We start from the raw sequence: 26,400 nt of genomic DNA, 5'->3' as shown, positions 1-26,400 counted from the left end.
CATTTCTAAATGCATGAAATGAAAATGCAAAATGTTTAACATGTAATGTTTGAAGCAGAAATCGGATCAGGGCAGAGATCAGTAACCAGCCTGGAAAAGTTTAACATATATTGTGAAAGAAGGATCCATGTATTAAACTTCCCTTTTAAAAAGAAATTAACATCTCAGGAAGGCACAAGTATCTTAGAGGACACACTTGCAAATAAACTTCGATAAAAAGATATTTCTCCTCTAAAAATGAAGTAAAACCATTTAGAAGCTGTTAGAAATATACCTTGCTCACTAACCTTAATGTGCAATGTTGAAACCACTGGCTGAGATCCTATTGCCCATGGTACGTGGAGGATCCACAAAACAGCTCAAAAAGAGACATAAAAGATCCCTAAATTGTTAGGACTGCCAAATTAACACTGGGTTGCCTACATACCAGCTGGTCCAGCCTGATGCTCCCTGGTGACCAGCACGGACACACACACAGTGCATGTCCTCTTCTCTCCCTTCTTGCTGCACAGACCCATGGGCTCTGCAGCCTACAGAGAACTCACACCAGCACTAGCAAAGAGGTGTCAGAGAAGGAGCAGTAGGGAGAAACCTCTACAGACTGAATGTGGCCCCCATTGCTGCCTCATTGAGGAGGATGAGAGTGACCTGTGGCAAAAACAAGGAATTTTTATCCTTAAAAATTCTCCATTAATATTTTAGATTAAATTTATGGAGCTTGCTAGCTATAAGCTGTTCCATTTTGGTCATAAAGCTCTGAGTCAGCACTACAGGAACAAAGCCCACCTTTCCCACCTCAGATGTCAAATGGACATCACTGAAGTGCACACTCAATTGTAAAGGAAGGTTTTAAAAGAAATTCTTAATTAAAAATAGTTTATTAAATTGATAACTTCCCTTTTCTAATTGTAAAGTGACTATTCATTAAGCCTTTGATATCACCCAGGAACAAAGAACTAAATAAGCAAATTAAAGAACTAGGTTATACAAAAACATCCCATTATTTTTCACTGCAACTACTCACCCACAGGTTTTTTCCATCAAAGGCCTAAAAAATATTTGCAACCACGTGCATCTTAAGTAGAGAAAATATGATCTTTCTTGTACATAGCATTATACAGACATATTTACAAATTAGGTGCATTTTGAATTTTTCTGGATTTATATGATCAGTATTTTAAGCCTATAGAAAATAATTATTTTGGATACAATAGGACTGGACAGTGCATTTATTGAACATTGAAATACTAAAACTTACAAAGTAGTAATCTATTACTTTTTTATATTACTCTAGTCAATAGCAACCCAAAGCTAGACTCACTATTCAGAAAAGCCTCCTTCTATGTTCAAACAATCATAAAATGCTGTTATTAAGTAAATGTGGAGAAACATAAAGCTCTTGACTCAGGGAGTTTTGCCTTCCTTTTTTAAAGGAAAATTAGTTTCTTTTTTCCTTTCTCCTCTATTTCTGTGTATTGAAGAGAATTTTAATAAAATCATGTTGTTCTGTTGGAAGTCAAAGAGCTTTGTGTTGATGTACACACAGCCTGGACATCTTGCAACTGAATGCCTAGAATTTGGTCTTATGCAATGTAACAGTAAAATGACATTTTGACAATGTAAAATCAAGTGATACAATTAGCAGATAATAAAGGTTTTCTGCACTTTTTATCTCAGCAGGCCCAGTCAGTAATGATCACTAATGAATCCCTTTTACTGCCAATTCTTGTAAAAAGTCTTCTTCATCATTTCTTTTTTTGCAAAACAATTACCTACTTGCCCCTACACACCCCACAGTTTGAAATGTAGTTCAGGCCACCATCCCTAGGAATCTCATTTACAAAGTGCCTAAAGAATCATCTGAGATCAAATACTGTAAGGAATAAAATTGAGGTAGCAGCAATTCAGCTTTCTTCCTTGCTGGAGAAAGCCATTTCAGAGCCAGAAAAATAAGTTTCCCATACAGTTTCCCTTTAAAAATGAGGTTAATATACCAGGTGGAAAAAAATTTAAAAAGCAGAAAAGAGAATGACTTCTTCAAAGAATAGTTCCTAAAAAGAATGACCCCAAAAGAAAAAAAAAAAAGGCCTTGAAGTTTTAAAATCAAACAAGTTTCAGCAGCTGTAACATCTTTAATCTTTTTCTATGAAATGACATTAAGTTATAATAAGGGATGCTCAAAAAAAAGATAATAAATTCACCTGAAATACACTTCAGCACTTATAACAGAGGCATCATCCAAAAAGGTATCAATTAAAAGAAGATATTACCATAAGCATTTATCACAATTTCTCATCATTTTTAATTTGAAACACCTGTTACCCATTCCAATTCATTGTATCAATTAATCTCTGAACTTTTATTAAAATCCATCACACATTGGACACAAAGTCAGCTATCACTGTAGAATTATGTAAAACACCAATAATTACAGTAATAAAAAGGTAAAGGCTTATGAGCTATTACATTTAGGAAATAGCGAAACATTATTTTTTTCAGTCGGCAGTAGTGTAACAACAAAAAAAAAACCAACTAGATAAAACTGACCAGAGACACAGATGTAGGACCAGAGCCAAAGCATGGAAATGTGAATATGCTTCCTTCATTCTTAACCTTCATCTCTAGGTCAACAGAGCACTGTAGAAAACATCTCCAACTCTGATTTCCAGATGATTGGGTAAAGAATGAAGACATGGAGGAAACAAATGTTTTAAAGGAGCCCAGTAGCTCCCTGCCTCACAGACATTTCCAGAATCAAATTTCTAGACGAAGTGTTATTAGTGAACTCAGTATTACAGCGCAGTCTTAAGTTAACATGATAATAATTCTTAGAAAAGGACAGCTGTTTCTCCTCTGCAAAGCCTCAGGTTACTCTTTCACCCCCTCAATTCCTGCACTGTCAGAATGAAATTATATGTGGAAAATTATCAGTGTCTTATTTCCTAAGAATATTGGCTTCATCACAAGAAGGATCAACACCTGAATGTTCTTTGTCTAAAATTTTATTTGTTTGCAACTATAGTTATGGAGAGAAAAACTGAAAGGTCAAAATGGCTATAACTAAGGAAGTTATTTCCAGTCAGGCCCTTATAACAGACTGGGTGACCTTTCCTAACAAATGTACTCCTAGGTTTATCTCATTGAAAGTCATTGATTTAATTATTTATAAGTAGGTACATGGTCTTTTACTGTGCCACAGATTAAGAAAAAATGTGGTGCAGACAGTGAAACTAAAACCAGTAGCAAAATCCAGCATCATCAATATGGGATAAATGCCCTAACCACGTGTTTGCTCTTTGATCTCTGATGTATGATCACTGATCTCCTCTTCTGTGATAAAGACAGATTTACCTGCAAGAACTCTCCTTTCTACATCCACCAAAAAAAAGTCGACTTGACAGGCACAATAAAGCATTTAAGAAAGCACTTGGGAATAATTAAGAGATGCCAGTTGGTGAATTTGAGCTATACAGTTAGCGACATTTTTACATTAGACTACAGAAGAAATACAGTGCAGGATCTCATAATGTTTTGGTCACAACTGCAACATGGTTTTATTAAGATGGGTATCAGTCTTCAGTTGCTTGCAGTTTTGTCAAAATTGCACATCCTGATAAACTTTAAAAACAGACACTCCAACGTTTCTGTCAATATCAGGTAAATTTTAGGAGGTTACTTGACACTCTCAACAATGCACTGCTGAAGCCAAAATGACACATACAAAGCTTCAATAAGAAACAGAAACTACTACACCTCTATGAAAAGTTCAGGGGAGTTGGCAAGGATGAGCACAGGAGGAATATCCATGAATCTAAAGGTGATGGGGATGAGGGAAAATGGGTTCTACTCTGTGAGTTAGGGCAACTGAAAATTAGTGGACAAGAAAATAGATAAGAGGGAAGATACAACTTACCAGGGCTTCCTGAGTCACAGCCTCCTCTTCAATCTCAGCACTCTGCTAGTGCAAACAAACTGTAGTGAAACCTACCAGTTGTTGCCCTCTGTGGGAACTTTGATACCACTTACATTTATTAAAACATTTCTGAAGTTATTTTAGCTGTATTTTTTTTTTGGGGGGGGGGGGGAGGTGGGTGTAGAAGAGAGCGGAAAAAAACCATTTATTGATTCTTCTAATTCTTCACCCAATATAAGATACAGTGTGATGACATCACCAGACTTGAGAGTTTGAGCAGTTCCTAGACAAAGATCCTGTGTTTTTATCAAAATATATGTTCTGCCACAGCATATTTTGAAGCAGAGATAGATGAAAATTCATTGTGATTTTTTGAATTACACTGCCATTCCTACAAATCTTTGCAAAGTTCAAAAATACATTTCTTTTTTAAAATTAACATCATAGAATTATACCATTATAATTCCATGATTCAAGCTGACAAGATTAATAAAAATGTCAAGGAGTTACTACTATACCACCTCACCCTGGCTGCTGTTTTTCTCTTTTTTGTGTTTTGATCTTCTTCCAGCATTATATTCTCAGAAGCTGCATTGTGCTGTTACCATGGAAAGTAAAACTGTTTTCAGCACTTTATTTACCTACCCACTCCTTTTATTAGTTTAAGTCTAACTAAATGTGCCCTCAGCCTCACAGATCTTTAATAGCACAGAATCTACTTGTGAATGTGGCTACTTTAGTTCATATTGTTGACCATGTCTTTTCAAAGGTAGATGGAAGATGAGAATTTGTTGTTGGATTTCAAATTTTTGAAGTTGACTGACTGAAGATGAAGTTGGCATAAATCATTGCATAAGTGATAGAGTCTGTATAGATCTTTTTCATCTATGACAGGACTGGCTGAGAATCAAAACTTAAAAGCTGGCAATTATACAGAGTTTTACAACAGTAGCACCTGAAGATGCTCACAATATCTTAAAATACATTATACTCTTCAGTGCATATACATAACAACCTCTCTGCCAAATGTAGCTTTATTCGGCCTTGTTTATGCAACAGTGCATCCTGGATTTTAGAAACAGCAGAATAGTATTTGGAGTTTGTTTCTGCTTTTAGTAACCTTAGAAGGATTCTTTTGTGATTCATCATCATCTTGGTTAAATATTGCAATGATTTAAAAAACACTATGAAGAGTATCCCAGTGGAGACTAAGTAAATATTCTATTGCAATATTTTTAAGCTAAAATGAAATTTCCATACCAGGTTAAACTGCATTTCTTTAGTATAACTGACAAGATTAGTATACTATCTCTGCATCTTGTTTACAGCATAGAAGTTGACTACCCACAGAGATGAATAATAACTTTCATCTCTGTCTCTACAAAAATTTGAATGTCTGGCAAAGGCAATTTTTTAAATTATTTGCTGTCTGAGACTGCCATTTCAATCCTTGAAACCAGTGGTTGGGGATTTTACCAAAAATCATAGGAATTAATTTAAAGTGTTAAGATTTTTGAAGGTAGGAAGTCGTCGTTTGCTTTTCCAAGCTAATAAAAATAAATTATTATGAATAAACATTGGGCCATGCTGCAATTAGCATATCCTAAAAAGATTTACAATGGCTTCACAACTAATGTATATCCTAATGCTACACACAGGGAATATGAGAACGTCCTTCATATGTATTTACCCTGAAGACCAAAATTTGTTTAATGCACTTCATGGCACAATGTGCTGTTCTCAGTATCTTATGCTAAAACTAATAGGAGCAGAAATTTCTACATCTGCATCACTGAGTGCTACGTACATCCAGATCATGCAAATAGGTGACTTTATTTCCTTTTCAGATTCATATTCATATCATAAATTCTGTCTTCAGTGATAATAAGGCCTAAAGACAAGCAATATTAAAAAGCTCAAGACTGATGCTTCATGAGGCATGTCAGCAAGGCAGGTTAAAAATATAACAAACATAACCGTGGTGTAATGATATAACTCCTTAAGAATACACCTCATCCTCACTTATCTGAAGAAGGTTTCAGTTACTCTTGTAATGAGGTGCTTGCAATTAACCCATGAAATAACAACATGGTTGAGAGCATGACTGAAACAGGCACTAGACTCAATACTCAAAATATCTCAGAAACTTCATAAGACAGACATGAGACTCTTCCCTTCTTCCTAAAATTTCTGGTAAGTGAAAGTTCTTTGTGAAAGCTCTGTGCCACATCAGTCCAGACAACAGTATCATATAAAACTTGGATGTTTGCTGCAAAATGCATATAGGTAGTCAAGTATGTGAATTTAAACATGCAGCGTTTGAGACACACAAACTGGGCTACAGCTTGAAGCAAAGGAATGCCAGAGTATTACTGAATGTATAATTTTGACTATCAATTGTGCAGATTAATTCTTCTCCCTTTTTTCTCTTCCTTTGAGCCCATTCCTCACTTTAAATGTGAGCGAAAGCTATCAAGCCTTTTTTTGCCACTGAAGCAAAGAGACCTCTCCTTGGACCACTGAGAAGGAAAGCGCCTAGTGCCATGAGTCGGTTTACCTCTCTGACACACAAAAAAAAAGAAAATGGTTTAGAAGTCATTCACATAGCTCCAGGGCCTGCTTCAAGCTTTTCTAACTTTGCTCTAAGACCAAGGTCAGCATTATATTTTTCATTCCACAAATCCCATTCGCAGCCTGAATGAACACTGAAAGGTTTTATATGCTGCACTATCACCATGATTTATCCACCAGAGACTTCTTTTCTACTTATCTGGACTCAGCCTGGCATCATGACTAAGCACTGTCTTTATGAATTTGCATAAACATGCAAGGCTTTTTGTCTCTGGGGTTTGTGGTGAGTGTCCATGAAGGCACTGAGGCTCTTGACAGCCAAGGTCTGATGATTTAGTCAGGTTTGAAGTAACCATCCCCAGCCTAGAGACTGATGATGTACTGATGCCTTTTCTTTGGTCTTAGAATTATGAGCCAGACATGGTTAAAGAGACGAAAGGGGTTTTACCTTGGTATTTAATAAGAATCCTTAGGTGCACAGTTCATCCAGGTGGAAAATGCAGAAGATGCACACTGTGCTTGACACGTCTACAACTTTTACAGACCTTTGAAACTGGCATATCTGACAAAGATTCCCCAATAAGAAACTTAATAGATGAAGTAATGTCCCCCCTATTCTGGCGACTTCTAAAGCTCCCCCCCTCAGATGAGGCTTGAACCCTGTTTACAAAAATATGTCTCAGAGAGCTGGTTTCAACCTTCATTTGAACTTTGGTTTCCATGGAGAAACAAGATAGCGTAGTGGCTTCTGGCTTACAGCTGGGAGACTTTTAGAATATTTTGTTTTCCTGCCTAGAAAAATACTGGAACTAAGTTACAATATTAGGCTACAAAAACTACAAATATATATGCTAAGAATAAAGAGAATATATAAAAGATACATAAAAGAAAAAGACAAAAAATCACCAGGCATCAGTGTGGCAGAGCTCCAGCTGATGCTGTCTTGTCTGCTGCCATTCTGGTTTTGCTGATCAGTTTGGGGTCTGTACTGTTAATTAGAGATTACTTTAGCACAGTATCATAGGACCAGTATATTCTGAATGGGAAAGGTTTGTAGAAATTATACCTGTTGAAATTATGGCATGACCAGCAGCAAAGGTAATATTTATTGTGTTCATTTTTTACAGGGATTAGAGATTGAAACTTGCAGATTTTGAATTTACCCCAAAGAGGCTAAGACTAGCTTGCTTTACCGTATGAGATTCGTGAGCAGCTTTTCATTGGGGATTAATAGAAGACATGAAGAAAGGAGATAATGTTAAGTTTATACACAGGATATAAAAGATGTTTTTAAAATTGAGTAAAATTATCCTACTATAAAATTTTGGTTTGATAGTTTGGCTAGAATATTGCCTTTCCATTGACAAGGCAGATTGGGATATGAAATAAATGTTGAACCTCTTTGTGGGATCATACAAGAACAAATAATATCCCAACACTGCTGTTAAAAGGAAACACCAAAATTATGTAAATAGTGATTTGAAGACTGCCAGGACTTTAGTCAAAATTGAAACAAGGTCAGATGTGATATTATGTTGGGTCCATTTTGCAGAAATCAGCTTTTGGCAAGTAACATATAGTGCAAATAAGTCTAAAAGGAAATAAAATTAAGAAACCCAAACATTAATTTGAAGGGCAGAGAACTACTAGACACTTTATTTTGCATTATTGTCAAAAGATCCACTCTCCCTTTTATCTTCACAGAATCACAGAATCATGGAATGTGTCAGGTTGGAAGGGGACCACGAGTCATCTTCTCCAACCTTCCTGCTGAGGCAGGGTAATCCTAGAGCACATCACACAGAATTGCATCCAGACAGTTCTTTGATATCTCCAGTGAGGGAAACTCTACAACCTCTCTGGGCAATCTGCTCCAGTGCACAGTCACCTGCACAGTAAAGAATTTCCTGCTCATATTCAGGTGGAACTTCCCATGAATCAGTTTCTGCCTGTTGTCTCTTGTCTTATTGTTTGGCACAGCTGAGAAGAGCTTGGCTGCATCCTCTCAACACCATCCCTTCAAGTACTTACATGACTCTCAGTCATCTTCTCTTGAGTTTGAGCAGGCCAAACTTTCCCAGCTTGTCTTCTTAAAAGTGATGCTCCAGTTCCTTAACTATCTTTGTCGCCCTCTGCTGAAGATTCAGCTCTTCCATGGCTAAGAGGAACTAGCAAGGGAGAGCAGAAGGACAAATCTGACAGAGTGAATTCTGCTCCAAAACTTTTTAGCCTTGAGAGTGGATGATCAATAATGACCTAACAACACCAGCTGATATCAAATTACTCTTCATTCATTACAATAGTTTACTCACTTTGGTGACCATCAAGAAAATACAACACACATGGATTTTCACTAGGTGTTCATTAGGAGAGAAAAGTGATTACAAAAAAATGAGTTACACAATTTCCAGATGTCTTTTTTTCTTTCTTTACGTTGTTTATATACTCGTTTCTATTTCCTGCTCTGGACAACATACCAATTTACTTCCCAGGAAGTTTCATCAGTGATTTCTTTTAAGTACTAACACTATCCCTAGTGCTGGACACACATCTTTCATTCCCTGAAGAATTTTATGCACCACTTCAAATTTATACTTCCAACCCAGCACCACTGCTTACTTATGACCCAAAATGCAATTACTTGCTTTCCAGTAAATGAAGATCCTGTGTAGCCAGGTAAGAGAAGTTACAGGATCAGGTGAAAGAAATGGAAGAAAAACAATTGGTTGTAGGTGGCTGCTAATTATTGAGAGCAGTACCATATGCAGTAATATATGTGCATACATTCCTTTTCTAAGTGACATGGATGCCAGGAAAGACAAAGTTGCTGGAACCTTCATAGCCAGCAGGATACAGACCAAGCACATTTTTATGTATCAGCCAGCACATCCATTTATAGCAAGTTTGACACCACACTGTTTGAATAGGCTCTTATGTCACAGATAAATATTCCATGTTTGTAATATGAGGTAGCCTATAAAGAGAGACTTATTTCCTCTTTCAGTGAAAAATGGGTAAGTAAAGCCCATTATTCACCACCTAAATGGCCACCAGCCAGTGACTAACAGCTAGCCTATTTGATTATGAAGTTGTAGCTTACTGATATGAAGTCATATTTCATGGCAGCTCCTGACAGAGAAAGAGAAAGAAAATGCAGAGCTCACAAGAGGGCTTTTGACAGTTGCTGCCATGAAATGTTTTCATTTGTCACCGTGACAGTGAACAACAAGATACTGACTGAAAGAGAGGGCAAGAGGACACAATTGTCTTCAGCCAACTTCCACTGAGCCTTGACACACAGACACATAAACACACTTGGGGTTACTTAAATTTTCCTGATTTTGCTCAAAAACATTATTAACCATTTGTATTTTAGGCAAAATATACAACTAACCATGTGTTACTGATGCTGCAGTCATGCATAACAACAATTGATGCAGTCCAAATGTCATTAAAAACTGTCTAATCTAAAGTGTTGGGGTCTTTAATTACAACCTTTATTAAGACTTCTGGCTTAATTATTTCCCGTGAACAACTAAGTTTTTCACACTCTTCCCCTGGGTTTTCCTTACTATTCTGAGACATCTCAAAAGCTACTTTTCCTTTTTTTTTTCCTTTTTAACAAGAAAAGAGGAAATTAAGTTTGTATTTCTAAAGAAACATCTTTCCCATTTAAGTTTAACAATGCTTTTTTTTTCTACACCTGAAGAAATTCCTAACACAACTTATTGTGCAGATAATGCTTAAATCAATGAAATAATCAAGAAAGCAGTAACCTTAACCAGATATAATTAGTCTATGATCTTAAATATGAAGAGAACAGACCTATTATCTCTTGATGTTGATAGCACCATGCCAACAGCAGCACAATATTTAAAAGTTGTGTTACTTGTTCCTTCCATTACACTTTGCATTAGGCAAAAGAGAAAGCTAATGTAACCCTTACATTCCAGTAATATTTACACTTCAAAAAATCAGTTAAGGTAGCAATAGTCAAGTTTTGATTCAGGGGGAAAAAAGCAAATAATAAGCCATTCTTGTCCTGTAAAATTGCAAAGAATTTATTTAATTTCCATGAGCACAAAAGCCAATGTCTGATGTCATTTTGTTCAGCCTTATTTCTAAAATAGTTTTTACCTTCATTAATCTACTGCTAAAAGCAAGCCCCTGCCTATCTCCTGTTTTTTTTCTTTTTAAACATTTTTCCCAAATAGTATATGATCCTGTTCTAAAAGTGATGATCATACCTTATAAACATCCATTGTGACATGACTAGTCTTCTTAAAAGTTTAGAAACATCCTTATTTGTTTTCCCAAGAGACATTAAAAAATGTTAGATATAAGCCTAGGAGAGAAGAAGTCCTATACAGAGTCACAGGGAGGAAAATCGATTAAGGTGGTCATGATGTCATGAAAGGGAAAGGAATAAGACTAAAGAGCAGATCTGAAACATGCAATTACAGCTTTGTTTAAAGAGTTTGAGGGAATGTCAGTTCTAACAACTTAAAAAGAAATTGTCAATAACCTTTATGATTGTAAAGATACATGAACATCTGAGCCAATTAAGTATGCCCAAATGTGCCTAGGATTAATATTTGCCCTAGTCTCCAATACATGTTGCAGACATGGAAGACAAAAAATCAAACTGAAAAGCAGCCTGTTCAAGAGACATAATTTGGAGGAACTGAGGCTTCTTTGGGGTAGGTTTTTCTTTGGTAGAGGCACATGACTTTTATCTTACACATTACAGCAGGTGTTACTAAAAAAGAATAACTGAAGAGCAGGGCTGTGAAGGCTGTCCAAGCAGGTAGCTGAGCTTGGCCACAGCCAGACAGTGATCAACAGAGCTTAAAGAACAGAAGCGAGATGAGCATGTGTGACCAGCTGCCCCTCAGTGCAAGTGACACTTTGGATAAAAGGTAGGGCCAGTCAGAGGATATGGGGCATGACAGACACAAAGTCTGAGTGAGAGCTTGCCTTGCAGATGAGCCATAGAGAAGAATTGTAGAAATACTTTGGAAACAGAATATTCACTAGCTTCTTTATCTTCCTGCTAAATGTATTGGGAAGAAAAAAAAAAAATGTCTGTCAAGTTATTTGATTTTCCTTTTGAAGTTTCAGGTGAGGGAAGATTATCTCACCAATGTCTCGCAATATTTCAGCTTTCCCAGGATGCTCGGTAGGAGTGCAAAATGATGTTTATAAATAGAGACCTCCAAAATCTGTATCTATCCTTTGTTGCTCCTAGTTAAGTCTTGAAAGAAAGGTAATACAAAGAAATCCCCAAGATTATAACATTCCTGAGCCTACATTTCTTTCTTAGGTGAAGTACTCCATAAGCACTAAATTCTCATTTGCCATAGGACAAATACGGTGGATAGAAAAGACATTGGGTAGAGCAGTCTTAGGGTACAATCTCCACTCTTGTCCTGCACAGCAGCAGATCCAGGAGACCTTGCTCACCTAGACATAGTCCCAGTTTCAACTTCAAAGTTGGAAAACTGAAAGTTAATGGAATCTTGGAGAGGATTGAGCATTTTTCTTTATACAGAAGGTGATATCTGAAAATATCACAGATCTCAAAATATCACATAAGGAAAACTTTGTTATTTATCATTTTTCCTGAACTCACTCAGCAGAATTTAAGTGTCACTCCCCTATCATTGATTCTTAAGAAGTGGAGGAAGCTGATACTCTCCAAGAAGTTGATCCACAAAAGGTCAACATAAAAGTACCTAAATTGTGGCATGTCACTTGCCTAAACAACTTTCAAATTGTCATCATTACTCTGCCAATGAAAAATGTGGTCATCACTCACTCTTCATACACTTGCACTTCATGTTCCCATTTCTTCAACTGATTTTACTGTCTGCTTCTTGAGCCTGTCTCCCACGCTTTCATCAAAAACTCTTTTGCTCTGAACTTTTCATTTCCTTGGATCATTCACTGTATTAGAGTAGCTTTCCATTCCAGATGGAAAGAATATGGGGAATAATTTCTCCATTTCAATAAACACTTCAGAGAAAGCCATTTTAGAATAGCAAATTGCTCCCAGGAGCATAGACCGCTTTTCCTTCAAATACAATCTGGTTTAGTAAAGGGGCTGGAATTATCTTTAATAACTTTATTTAGAAGCTGATATAGAGGAGGGAAAAAGGGGGGGAAGAAAAGCTATATGATCAAATAAATATATCTTTACCTTGATTTTCATTTATCTTACCTCCATAAAGAAACTGGGCTTGGTGCCAGCACTACTATGTGAAATGACTTTTCTTCACATTCAGCAAAATCTCTCTTGATACAGAGTCTCAGAGGAATATAATATGGATTCAGTCTTCCACAGCCTTGTTGTTCATAACCTGCAGGCATTTTCTTTTATATAGAGTGAAAGTCCAATAATGCTAATAAAAGGTGTAAATTTCTGATACAAAGTAATGTGAAGTCTAAAACACTACACAAAGCCAGCCCACGGCATTATAAATCAAGTTATGATTAATTATTCTGGATCTGTGATTGACTAATAAATGCATGTGATTATGGTGCTTTCCTCAGATGTGGTTATGCAATCAATAGCATGCTTTGAAATTTCTCATCCTCAGATTAAATGTAGGTCAATCTCAACATAGGATTGTGACCCACCTTACTGAATTATAAATGTTGGGGAAAAAAGTCAAAATTCGAAATCAAAGGGCTTGGCACTATGAAAGCTACTGAGCAACCACTTAAATCTGCTGAACAGATGATGTACTGATGCAGAAGCTGCACTCCTAGTGAGCTTGAACTCCACACAATTGCCTTCCTAGTCAATAGCCTCCCTATACCAGCAAAGGCATATCCTATGCTCTCCAGTGCCAAGACACTGCAGGGTCTGTGGCTCCCTGGGACTTGGAATGCCAGGGACTTGCCAGGGTGGGTCATGACAGGGCCTGGCAGCCAGGATTATAAATCCATTGGGATGTTTTAAATGTTGACCATTCATTAATGCTCTCCCAGTTTTCCTACAGTTTCTCTTTTCTCCCAGAAAGAGAAACTTTGTCAAAGTTAAATGAAAAAAGCTGTAAGGTAGTAAAATACTTTTTGCAGTACAAAGCCATAGCAAATACTTTCAATGTCCCACTGATAAGCATGATTTCAAATCAAATTCAAGACCTTCTACCATGCAAAGCTGGATATCTGGATCACAGTGCCAGTTCATATCATCTCAGCACAGAATACTTGAACACTGTGAATGGCAGCTTCTGTTTGAGACCAGCCAAGTGTAGCAACGTGGGTTTTAGGATTCCATGTGCTCCTTTGTGCCTCTGCTCTGTATACCATTGGTTCATTTTGAAATATGCTCTGCTGTACCTCAAAACCTATTGGTGTGTACCCTCCTGCCCATCTTCCCTTTGTCCTCCTGGGACTGGCTCAGAGAGAGCCAGCCCCTGCCCCCTCTCCTTCCCCTTAAAAGGCAGAGCCTGGATTACCTCGTGGTCTTTCCATCTCTGGGCTGCTAGCATCCCCTCCCTGCCTTGTCTCCCTTCCCCCTTCTCCTTCCCTGCACCCCTTTTCCCGTTACCCCAAATAAACATCCCTAGTAGAACAGAGATGCAGTCCAGTTCTTCCTTCGTATCACTATATTCCTGCTTGAATTGACGTGGTTAGAAGACTGCCGCCATGCCGCAGAACCTCGGGGGCCGCTCGCCCCGGATCCGGTGGGATTTACAAGAACCAGGGACCCGGTCCGGGGGGGAGCCGGCCTGTGCCACCCTCCCGGCCCGTGATACAACAGCCAAGAGTCAAATTTCTTGTTCTTAACACATCATAAGTGAAACTTCTTGAACTTTGCCATCAGAAAATTTAGCAACAGTCATTTTCCACCTGTATCTCCCTGATTTCAGTTTATACTCTTGCTCCGTTTGCCACTTTAAACATTTGCCTCATTATTGGTATCATTATCAGTGGTGGTAAAAAAAATTCAAGCAAATTCTTCATCCTCAGAAATTACCTACATTGGTGTAAGCAATGGTCATCTAGATAACAGCAAATTGGAATTGTTTCTCTAGATTTAGCTCTCTAACATAACATTTATCCAGTCAATGTATTCAGTGTTGGACACATGTTCTGAGACACCCATATGTGCATATGAACAAAAACAACATTTTCACAAATGAGAGTAAGACTGAAGAGCTAGTACAACTGGAAGAAATAGTGCAAAGACAGACCCTTTTCCTTAACAGCTTATTGCTACTACATAATTTTAAAATATTTATTACTGCCCATTTCTTTTCTGTTCATAGACAGCCTATTAGGGAACTTCCTTTTACTTTTAGCTCTAATGTTTGGGTTTCATTTTAAAGTACATATGCCTCATTTTTAATGTTACATGAGAAGTGGAAAGAGTCAGTATGTCATTTTTTAAAAGATCTAGCTAAACACGTACTCTGGGGGAATCAAAGATTTTTGCTTAAGCCTCAGCTAAAGCTACTTTTCTTCTGCAACAGTGTGTAGAAGCAATACAAGAGGATAATCTCCAACACATTCAAAAGTGGGACACCCTTAATACTGACAGAAGTACTTTTCTTTAGCTTCTACAATACAACCAAATGACAGAGGCAGATTTTCTTAACTTCTGATTGAAAGATAAGCTATTTAAAGCAGCCTGGGTGTTCTGGATGTGTGAACATGCACCTGTGCTATGAGCAGAAATGTTAAATCAGGAGCTTAATGCTTATAGAGGGATTTCACCCACTTAGATTAGCTTGTTGAACTAGATATATGTAAGCTCTGAGGTTAATGAATCTTGAAATGGAGCTCCACATGACTCAGCAGACAATACTGTGCCTGTTAAAGCTATGCAAGCAATTTCTTCAATACATAGCATGCTTTTCCTTTTTGGTATGTTTTATTAGTACTGAATGAAGCTGCTCATTCTTCACTGTTGGTTCCTCTTTCCAAATGTAACTGATTATGTCTCTGTCCATCTGAAGTGACGTTGCAGCTCTCAGAACCATGTGAGCCTCCAATAATTTCTCTAAATCTGCATTGCACAAATCATCAGAAATTCTCCTACCCTGTCTTCTTGGGTAACAACGGGAGCCACTGGTGAGACTCAAGTATATATACCCTCCATATATAAGACCTTCTTCTTGATGCAGCAAGCCGGCAAAATACACTTGCTTCTCTTCTTTAGAATCTTTATCATGCATCTGTGTCTGTCCTAGAAATAAATACATACCATCTGCTTTTACCCCAGTCATGTTGGTTTCTTCATAATCAACTGATGCTGAAGAGCAAAAAGACGAAACCTTGCAAAACACAAGTAAATAGAGGCCAGCTCTGATGGCACCAAAGCATCAATACATGAGGAAGAGCATTAGGCAACTGAAGAGCAAAGTCAGCTTGCAAGGACTATTTCCTCACTCTCCGCCTTGATTTAAAGTGCACACAATTTTTCAGTCTTTCTCCCACCCTTCACTTGCTTTCTTCTCCATCAGAGAAATGTAAGAAATATTAAGCCTTTTTTTTGCTGCTGCTGCTGTTCCAGTAAAGGTTTTTCTGTGATTAGTCTACAAGAAAGATTAGATGCTTTCACCCACCTTGTACTAAAAAAAGGAATTTGTGTAGCTATTTCCAGTTTTTTAATATAACCACTCGTTTAGCCTCTCACATATATAGCACCTAATCAACCACTGCATTTGATACTAAATCACAGCAATAATCACCAGCTTTTTTTAAATTCCTATCTCACTCCTGAATTAATAATTAGTGGTGTTCATGATAACTTAATGCACATGTTATAAAAAGTATGTAATGCGCGTGTTTCAAAAAGCAATGTAGCTATACCAAACCTTCCCTTCCTCCTTGTGGCAATTGAGGCCATCATTACAAATAAGCACTCAGCATCAGTATCAATGTTCAGTGGCACAAAGATCAAGAGGCATTATGTCAGCAGCATCTGATTTTCGTTACTGCATGCACCATTACTCAGTTTCTTGCTCTTGCATCTAAGCCTTTAAATTTGCAAACTTGCCTTTTCCACTGTGCATTCATTGCCTTTTGCTGTCACTTCAGCCTTGTTTGGTAACCCTCAGCACTACATAATTGATTACTCTCTTCACTATCTCTTTGTGCAAAGAGTTATACTAAATCGAAACTGCCACCTTTAAATTATTGTGCAGCCTTCACACCTAGGTATTAGTATGTTAAAGTGCTATCTCCAATCTATTCTATAAAGTTTATTGTTTTAATTAAAATGCTCCCTGTGCTCTCCAAAGGAGATGATCCTTGTTTTTCCCTTGCTGCTCATTTATGAGTCATACAAATTTTCTAATTATCCCATATGAATTTTGGAATTAATTCACCTAATTTGACTTTCTCTGTGTTACAGTGACTTCATGTATGTATAAGTGTACAGATGGTTCCATTTCATCATGGAAATGTTGTCATGCTTTAATACCAGCCAGCAGCCAAGCCCCAGACAGCCATCACTGGCCCGCTCCCCCACCAGCAGTATCAAGAAGAGAATTGAAAGGCTAAAAGGTAGGAAACTCCTGGGTTGAGATAAAGACAGATTAATGGGAAAAGCAAAAGCTGTGCACACAAGCAATGCAAAAAACGTAATTAATTCACTACTTTCCATGACCAGACAGGTATTCAGCCATCTCCAGGAGAGCAGAGGCCCATCACATCTAATGGTGACTTGGGAAGACAAATGCCATCATCCAAAATGATGTCATATGGTACAGAGTATCCCTTTGGTCAGCTGGAATCATCCATCCCAGCTGTGTCTCCTCCAGCTTCCCAAGCATCCCCAGCCCCCCTCAGGAGCATGGCATTGTGAAAAGCAGAAAAGGCCTTGGATCTGTGTAAGCCCTGCTCAGCATTAACAAAAACATCTCTATTATCATCGCTGTGCTCAGCAAAAATCCAAAACACAGCCCCACATTAGCCATCATTAATTGGGGTACAACTGACTGTATCCCAGCCAAAATCAGTACAAACTTATTTAGTGGAACATGCCATAATTTACTTTTCCAGACGTGACATCAACAGAATTTGTCATCAATATGTGCTGGCATTACAAAAACTGCAATGATTTTTCAACCTCGCCTTTTGTTTGGTGCTAGGGTTTGACTCTTCCTGGCACTCCCTGGCTGAACAAGTGAAGAAGATAATATTGTGCCTGTTATTTGAAACATATACTTTTAAAAATATAATAATATAAAGAAGGATCATTCTGTTCTTCCTCATGTTTAATAACAACACTGCTATAAACTCGAGAAATTTATGAAGCCTCACAAAAAGTGAGGTTGCTGCTACTGTGTAGATAACAAACTGTTTCCACTGTGTTTGGAAGTAAGGAGCAGTCAGAAACTGCTCCCTTTTATGAATACTTCAAGATATTTTTGCTCTCTTAAGAGCACGTAACAATGCTGAAAAAGGATTCCAGCCCTCAAGAACAATGAAAGTGAGTTTTAGCAGTTATCTTCACAGAGACATTCAAAGGTGGAAGAGCTGTCTGTTACAGCATTGAAAAATTTTCAGTACAAAAGACAATAGCACCAAAATTAGAAGAAAAATTTTTACCCCTATATATAGAACCCTGCTCAAACTGAAACCTTCTTGAGGAATAGAGTTGCTTGTTTCCTTCATGCTGGTTTTTCCTCCCAGTAATTTGCCATACCAAATCAGACTTGCATGTAATCAGTGCTCCATGAAATTAAATACAATAGCACACCTCATAACTTCAGAAATCACTGGATTGAGATTGTTACACACACACACCTTACAGTTTCCACTTTTTTCTTAATGTTATGCTTGCCCTTCTGCTGCTTCTCTGGCTTCTAAATTTGGAGACTTCAGTCTGGTGGGGGTTCGGGACTGTATGGCAAGATGTCAACATCTGGTACACTTCACAGTTAGTAATATCATTTTGATCTCTTACCCAAATATGATGATTTCTTCCTAACCTAGAATCCATTTAGAGTCACTTCTATATGGTTATCAAGATTTTTAAACATATTTTTCTTTACTTGTCTGCAATTCCTTGTCATTACAGTCATAATAAATACATTTTACAATTTTCAGATGCTATTTCTTTGTTCTCTCTGTCACCCTTCAGAGATGTTTTGTCCAGCTGCAGGTCTGCATTGTTTTAGCTGACCACTGGTAGGTTAATCGTAGCCATAAGCAGTTCCAGCCCACCCCCTGTGTCTTACCATCACCCATTCATGCTCCTCTATACTGAGCTTGGTTGTGCCCCTTCTCAAGGTATTTACTATCATGGCAGGTTCTAAACATCTCTAAACTCTATCATTATGTCAGTCATAAATGTCTTGTTCCACACTTATTGCTATTATCTCAATAAAATAAAATTTAAAAAAATAGCGTAATTTCTGTGATTTGTGATTCTGTTTTGCCATAAATCTCCAAAAGATACGGCCAAAAGATTACTGTCAAGATGGGGAAACCTATGAGGTGTTTATATCATGCATGTGGCTGATAGCAGCAAGATATGGAGACAGGAATAAGTGCCTATACTGGAGAAGCTTTTAAATGCAGCCTTATTGGAGTAACAAACCAATGTTCAACCTCTTACTTTCTTTCCCCAAGCTTACAGCTGTGAAAACTTTGACTGTATGAACTAAATAATTCTGCTGTTATGACTCCATAAGGGACTGCTTTTGTTGTGCAACCAAAATTAAATCATCACAACACACTACAATTAAACCCTTTCTAGATATTATCAGCATTACAGTTCTGATTAAAACCTTGTGCTCTGAAAAACACTGCGCTGTTTCAGTATTCATTTACTAAACCAGAAGGAGAAGCCCTCAAGTGAGATGAATTACTTATTTACTGATAGTCTAAACAATGCACCAGTAGGATCCAAAGTTGTTATTACCTAATCAATCTGAAAATACTAGGTGATGAATTAATACAGCAACTTCATGTTTTTCAAGGACAAGTGGAAATGAAGAAAAAGAATCAGCATCAGCCTGAAATTTATCAGTTTAGAGAACTTTTTGTCAAATTGCTTTCATATTCATCACATTTTAATCTTCTCTACTATTGTTGAAATATATCTCTTTCAAGCACAGTTATGTTTAGCATTTTTTTGATAATGGAAATATTTTCTAAATAAAAGGATAATAATTAATTCCCTTCCTCAGAAAAAATTGCTTGAATGGATTTATGAAGCATCATATTTGTGTTAACTAAATGATAGGACATTTTTCTCCAGATAATTAAGCACTTTCTTTGAATAAATGAAAAAACATCATATTAAGGCAGTAATACACAAACTTTACTAACTTTGAGCTTGACATTCTGGTGTATTCCTCTTGAGGATAATTCCTTCTGAATGACCATTTCTGTAGCTTTGCATTTAGTTAAAAAGCAGTCAAAATTCTTAAACTTAAGATAATATTTTTACAGTCTTTGCTTTATTTGCTCCTTTCCTCTGCCCGCTCAACAGTCCCTCACTGCAATCCATCATTTGGGTGAGAAAAGCCCTAAACACTGAAATCTTTTACTTCACAATCTCTGCAGGGTCTTTAATTTGCATAGTACTCCAACTTGCTTAAAAACCTCCTATCTCTTCCACAGTTTTCTTTCATAATATATAGTATTCCTGCTTGGCCATTTGATTAAACAAGGCTGTTACTTATGTCGCAATAATTGAAATCCTGTCATTTCATGGTACTTTCCCTTCCAGAGCCCCAAATATGTCTGATTTGAAACACGTCAGACTTAACTGTGTTTCCCCTTGCCCACTCACAGTGGGCATCTTATTGGTTGGATCATTCCGCTCAATTAAAATTTGGATTTGATTTTTCCTGTGGCACAACTATCTCAAGATATGCAGGGAAGAACATTTAGGGTTTGTATCCAAACCTTATCCCCTCGACTTCTATTGCTATATTAATGTGTCAATGCATATTAATAAGGTGCCTCTTCTCTACCTGTCATCCCAGTTTGAAAGAGCTCATGCAATGGAGAAAATTTTATATATGTGTAATATTATATATATACATATATATATATATATATATATGACAAACAAGTACAAACATTTTTTTTTAATAAGCACTAGTAGCACACTTTACCTGGTAAAACTGCAGCCACCATGACTCTGCTCAATAGCCTATTTCATGGAGTATATGAACATATTTCATGAATATATTCAGATCTTGGGTCATACACCACCCTAATCTTGCCTTTACTGCAAGAGACATAGGTATGTCATCTTCAGTGTTCCTTTGTTTCTTTCTGACATTTCATATTAATGCTTTATTACTTCACATTGGCTTTGGAAGGATAAAGACAAGAAGACAAGAAGATATTTGTGGTGCAGAAAGAAGCAGCTTTTAATATGTAACATGCTTTTGATATATTCTGGGAAAGACCTAGAGAAGTAACATCTAGTTCCTAAATTATTGGCTCTTTTCCTGTTGCCTATTCCTGCATGCACATGAAATAACATTGTCAGAAACTTACAGGAGAGAGGAACTCCAACAGCTAAGAAGGCTGAAGGAGTGCTATATCCAGGATCTTGTCCTCACACATTATGCCCCAACCTGACTACATCATATTATATTCTTTTGGCACAGGTTCTGTGCATCTGTCAGCAGAGGATTAAGGCTTGGAAGCCAACAGCACACTGCTGAGGAAGCTGAGAAAATGGGGTGACAGAGCGTTGCATTCTCCTGCTGCTGGGTAGGTTGAACACTAAAGATGCACAACACCCTTTCTCCAGAAAGCTCCTCAGATGATAGTTCCACATGTTTAATGTCTGGTTACCAGTTTCTTGAAGCTGTTAAATACATAGTCCACTGAAGAAGGAGTAAAAGCTCTAGAAATGTAAATAGATTGATTAACTAGTGACACAAAAAATTTTTACCTTCATTCGCCTGTTAGACTTGGCTGCAGGCCATAAAGAAAGCTTTTTAGTCTGATAACTAACTAGTGTATCCCAATTCAAACTCAATTTGGACACAGTTAACTTTCTAAGAGCACAAATTTACAAATACTACAAGATAACACTGCCAGCAGCCTTCACACAGAAGGACAACTTCACCAGACACTGAGACCTGATCGTCAACCCCCTTTCCCTGAAAATGCACAATTCTGGCTCACTGTTAACATCAGCCTGGACACTGCCATTTCAAACATTGCATTTTCCCAGACTAAGCACAAAATGTCCACATGCAAGCTTCTGACAGCCTGGCATCTAGAAAGTGAAGGTCCTCATCACTATACACACATTACTAAGACTTCTGCACTTCCTACAGAATCCTGGAAAACCCAACTCATCATAAAGTCATAAAACGTCATCATCTAAGAAATGTTTCTCCCAGTAAGTCACGAACCATCACAGTCTAGCCATAACTGGTTGTATCTTTTAGCAAAGACTAGAGTGTGTACAGAGATTAAATATTGCAGTTCACCCTAAAGCATGTACTGTGTACTGATTTTGTCAAAGAAAGCTTGATTGTCAAGGAAAGCTTGATTTTAAACTTAGAGTCATATCTATCTTTTGCTTTATACAGTCAGAGGCTACCTGAAAAACAACAAAAATTTAACACAGATATTGCTCTGCATGATTTCTCATGGCCAAATTGTTTCTCTTTTAGAACAAAACAAAACAAAACAAAAAGAAAACTGGGAAAAAATCTCAATCCTACAACTCATATTTTAAGGTGTTTATGAAAACTCTATTAGTAAGCATCATTTTCACTATCTGTACTAAAAAAAACTCTATTATTTTTTAGTTGACCAGTAAGTTATCATAGATTTTTTATCTATGCCTTCAGTAAAAACTTTTGTCTCTCTTGGATTTGTTGGAAGAAACATATTCAAGTAGAGTAGAAGCTGCCTTACCATTTTTCCTTCCTCACCCAACTTCATCCAATATGTTGTCCATAATTACTTGCATTTTTTTCCACCAATACAGAAACATCTAAAGAATGAGGGAATCTCTAAACCATTATAAACAAAACTACAGACAGATGAACAGTATGGTTGTTATGGTTTTACAGGATGTAAAGCACAGTTCAGGACAATTCCTTAACACTTGCACCATCTCCTTCAGAAAATAAGGAAAAGCATTTTCATGGTAATGTAATTAGCATTTATGTCTACCAATGCTATATTAGGGTAACTGGAGGCAATCTCATTTTCACATGATAAAAGCTGTATAGAATTCCAAGTAACATAGATCCAAAGACATACTTGTTCTCTGTTGATGCTGCAGGAAGTTTCCTAACATTTCAATTCCTGCTACCATATTCAAGGCAGTGGGACATCTTCTTAATGAGAGAGGAACATATTTTTCTCCAGAGGTTTCAAATGGCACCAAAAATTCTTAGCAAAATAAAACAGAAAAGAACATTACTCCCTCTCTGTAAGGAAATACACAACTGTGATGTGCTGAAAGCCTTTGCACAGAACATAAAAACTACAAACCTGTAGCCCCTCTGGCTATCAGTGCAACTATCACGATTTCTCCATCTTCCAGATGGCTGGGGATAGGAAGAATGCTGGGGAGGGAAGTATTTCTTAGCTGTGGAGTAATATTACAGATAGCATAAGCGGATAGGGAACCAACTGATATTTTCTTTCATGTTCATTGCTGAAGTTTTAGAAAGTTAGAAATTCCCATATTATCCCTTGTCATTGCTAAACAAGTCTACATTGCCTGTGATGGAAAAGAAATGGTAATATTCCTTAAGTACTCTGAATAAGATAATAATTTATACTAAAAATCATCTAGTGTGCTTTAAGAAAGAATTGATGCTTTTTCACACTGTTACATTTCCAGAATAGAGACCCATCCATGGGGAAAAATCCACCAGCTGTATTTCTCAAATATCCTAGAAGAATTGAAGAGAGGTAGGGAGGAATGTTATACACTGATAGTCTCATTATATAATGTTAAAGTGCAGCATTACAACATTATCATTCCCCACACACTTCATTCCTTGTGACATTTTAAGGCATAAAGAGTAAAATGCACTCCCAATGTCTTTAACATCTTTATCTCTAAGAGTAACTGCATACCTCTTACCTTCAAACTGCACAAGGGCTTCATAAAGGAAAGTTTTCAGGAACATCAAACAATGTGCTTCTGATTCCTCAGGCACAGCTTCTGCCTGGTAAGTCTTCCTAACATAAATACACAAAAATTTTATGTTACATGAGACTGTGTAGTTTCAGGAGCACATTCACATACCTTTTGCCCTGTCTCTCATGCTTTCTGTTTTGGTGAGACAAGTTAAAATAAAGAGAACAATCAGAAACTTACAGAATCAGTTGAAATTAAAACTTCATTTGCTTACAGCCTTCACACTCAGGTGTCTTTCTAGTCATTAGGAACAAGTGCATCTTACTTCAGATAAGAGGATATTCTAGTCACATGTCTACCCAAAAACTGAACTCATTGCATGGCTTTCCTCCATGCTGTCATCTCTTAGTCATAACCCTACTTCTGCAGTAGCAGTCTTCTCAAGATATACCTTCAACTTATTTCTGTTACAAAGATCTTCACAAGATAATTTATTTGTCTTGTTCTGACCCTGGACAGAGAACAAAATAATCTGTTTATTTAAGTATCTTTAGATTTAAATTTGTACAGGTCCAATCATTAGCTATTATAGTTTTATCTCTGCAAAACCTAGGTAACCTCAAGTGATAATAATTTTGATAAACATTTGCTACCAAATATTGTCCCTACCAGCATTTTAGGAGTTCTTTGTGTTTCTTAAGTTTAGAGATGGAGTTATGGAACTGATTGTATGACTGTACTGAATCTTCAACTCACATCAGCTCCTTTATTTTTCTGTCTCTCAGCTCAAAGGTCAAAATTTCATTGATCCAAATTAACCAACTCATTAACTTAATTTTAATCTTGCTTTGTCCAGCAGTTTTCAATTGTTCACTGTCTTACTAGGAAACATCATCAGTGATGTCTTTGATCACATTCACTGCATAAGGATACATCAGCAAGAAGACTAAATATTTGTGAAAGTGAAATTTGATGTTAATTTTCTTTCCCTTAAAATCTGCTTCTAATGATCACTCCATACCTGTTTCTTTCCCCAGTTTGTCTTTCTATCTTCCATTCAAACGAGAAATTTTAATTACAACAAGATTTCTACCAGTGTTCAGGTGAGCTCAGAGAGGTGTTTTCATTAGGTGGACATGAATAATTGATAGTTCATAGATGAGAAGCATCAATAGTATCCCATCAGCAGGCAAGGACACAGTAAGTATCAAATAACTTGTAGCAAATGAAGTCACACGTTATGGTGCCTAGTGACATTTTGGGGGCAGAAAAATAAAGGAAAAAACCTGTGCTCAGCACCAAATCAGTAATGGTGATATTGCTAGCAAAAAGTAGTACAGAAGTGAACCCCACTAAAGACAGTATCATGAGCCAGGCTTTGGAAGGATGGCTATCTCAACCATGAGCAGAGACACTGTGTAAAGCAAATAATGGTTTTTGTCATCAAGGATGGTATGTAAGTCTCCATTTTAATTACCATCACTGAATAAAAACACATCAATGTGCCACTTTCATTCTTACCAGGACACTGCTATTTCCAAAAGCTGTTTCCAAACAGTAGGAAGCTTTTGCTGACCTTTTGCTTCTGTATTGTTAGTTCAGGATTCCTTTCATGGCTCGTGCATTGCTATTCTTTTCAAGTATTTTCTGAAGCACACTTCATCAAAGCATGATTGAGCCTTGACAGTGGTTTCAGTTTTTCTGATTAATGCTGAGGTGCCTCCATGGTTAGTGCATATACACTTCTTTTCCCAGTGTGTCCAATTATTCCTGTTATAATATATGGTGAGGGTCTCACTTCAAAAAGAATTTCAGTTAAGCTGTATCTTCACAAATTTTTCTGACTTTCTAAACAATTATCTGTCATTTCTTGGTTTATAGGAGCTAGGAACTCTGTGTGTTTACTCAGTCTATAAAACTATAGCACATTCTTTAACCTGCTTCTGGCAACATATTTTTTAACATGCATCATAACAAGCCTGTCCATATTACTGTTACTTCCAAGCTTAGAACTCATTTGAGAAAAAACTATCAAAATATTGAAGCTATGTAGCAAATTATACCTCTCAAAATTCTAAAGGTCACACTGTAGCTTTTTAATGATCTTCTAAGCCTAAAGCAAATGGCATATAATAAACAGTGGATGTGGAGTATTCACAATTTAATAAGGATCCTCAGATGCCCATGATCTTGGTACTATGTGGCCACTGTATTGCCAGAAGTTCATTATATATTTGGCACAGGATGGCACACTGGCAAGGGTGGCAGTGAGCTTTTGTTTCAATTCCTTTGCTGATACTCCTAAACCCCTTTATTCCTAATTGATCATACACAGTCATTTCTACTGCAAAACTTTGACTTTGTGCAAACAGCTGAGTTTTTCTCCTGCTGCATAACTGAAACAGTCTGGGCTATAGGCACTCTTCTTGGACATGCTTTCAAAGCTCTATTTCCTGCTCTGAGGTACTATATTTTTATTTTATGTCTTCTCAGAGATGGTAATTTCTAGTAATTCAGAGGCAAATCTGTATATGCAGAAGCCTTCATTAAAATGAGCTATGGAAGTATGAATTTTTTATGCTGGCAGGAAATTCTTGGCATCCCTGAGGTTTCACTGGAATGAAACTGTGCCAGCGCAGGGGTCAGACTTCAGCCAAAATGGCACTTAATGGTGCAAATCAGCTCTTCTCACCTCTGAGCTTCTTCTTCTCTATACCACATTCTGTCTTGGTTCCATTAGGAATTTTCTTGAGGCACTTTCTCCATCAACATGATATTTGAGATGACAAAATTCAGTTTCATGTTACAGCACATTCTGAACCACAAGGCTGTGGGTTCTGACTGACTTGGAAATTCTGCATCATGTGAA

Source organism: Lichenostomus cassidix, chromosome 2, assembly GCF_008360975.1.
Source record: "Lichenostomus cassidix isolate B80296 chromosome 2, HeHo_3.0, whole genome shotgun sequence".
NCBI lineage: Eukaryota > Metazoa > Chordata > Aves > Passeriformes > Meliphagidae > Lichenostomus > Lichenostomus cassidix.
Note: the sequence above shows the minus strand (reverse complement) of the source record.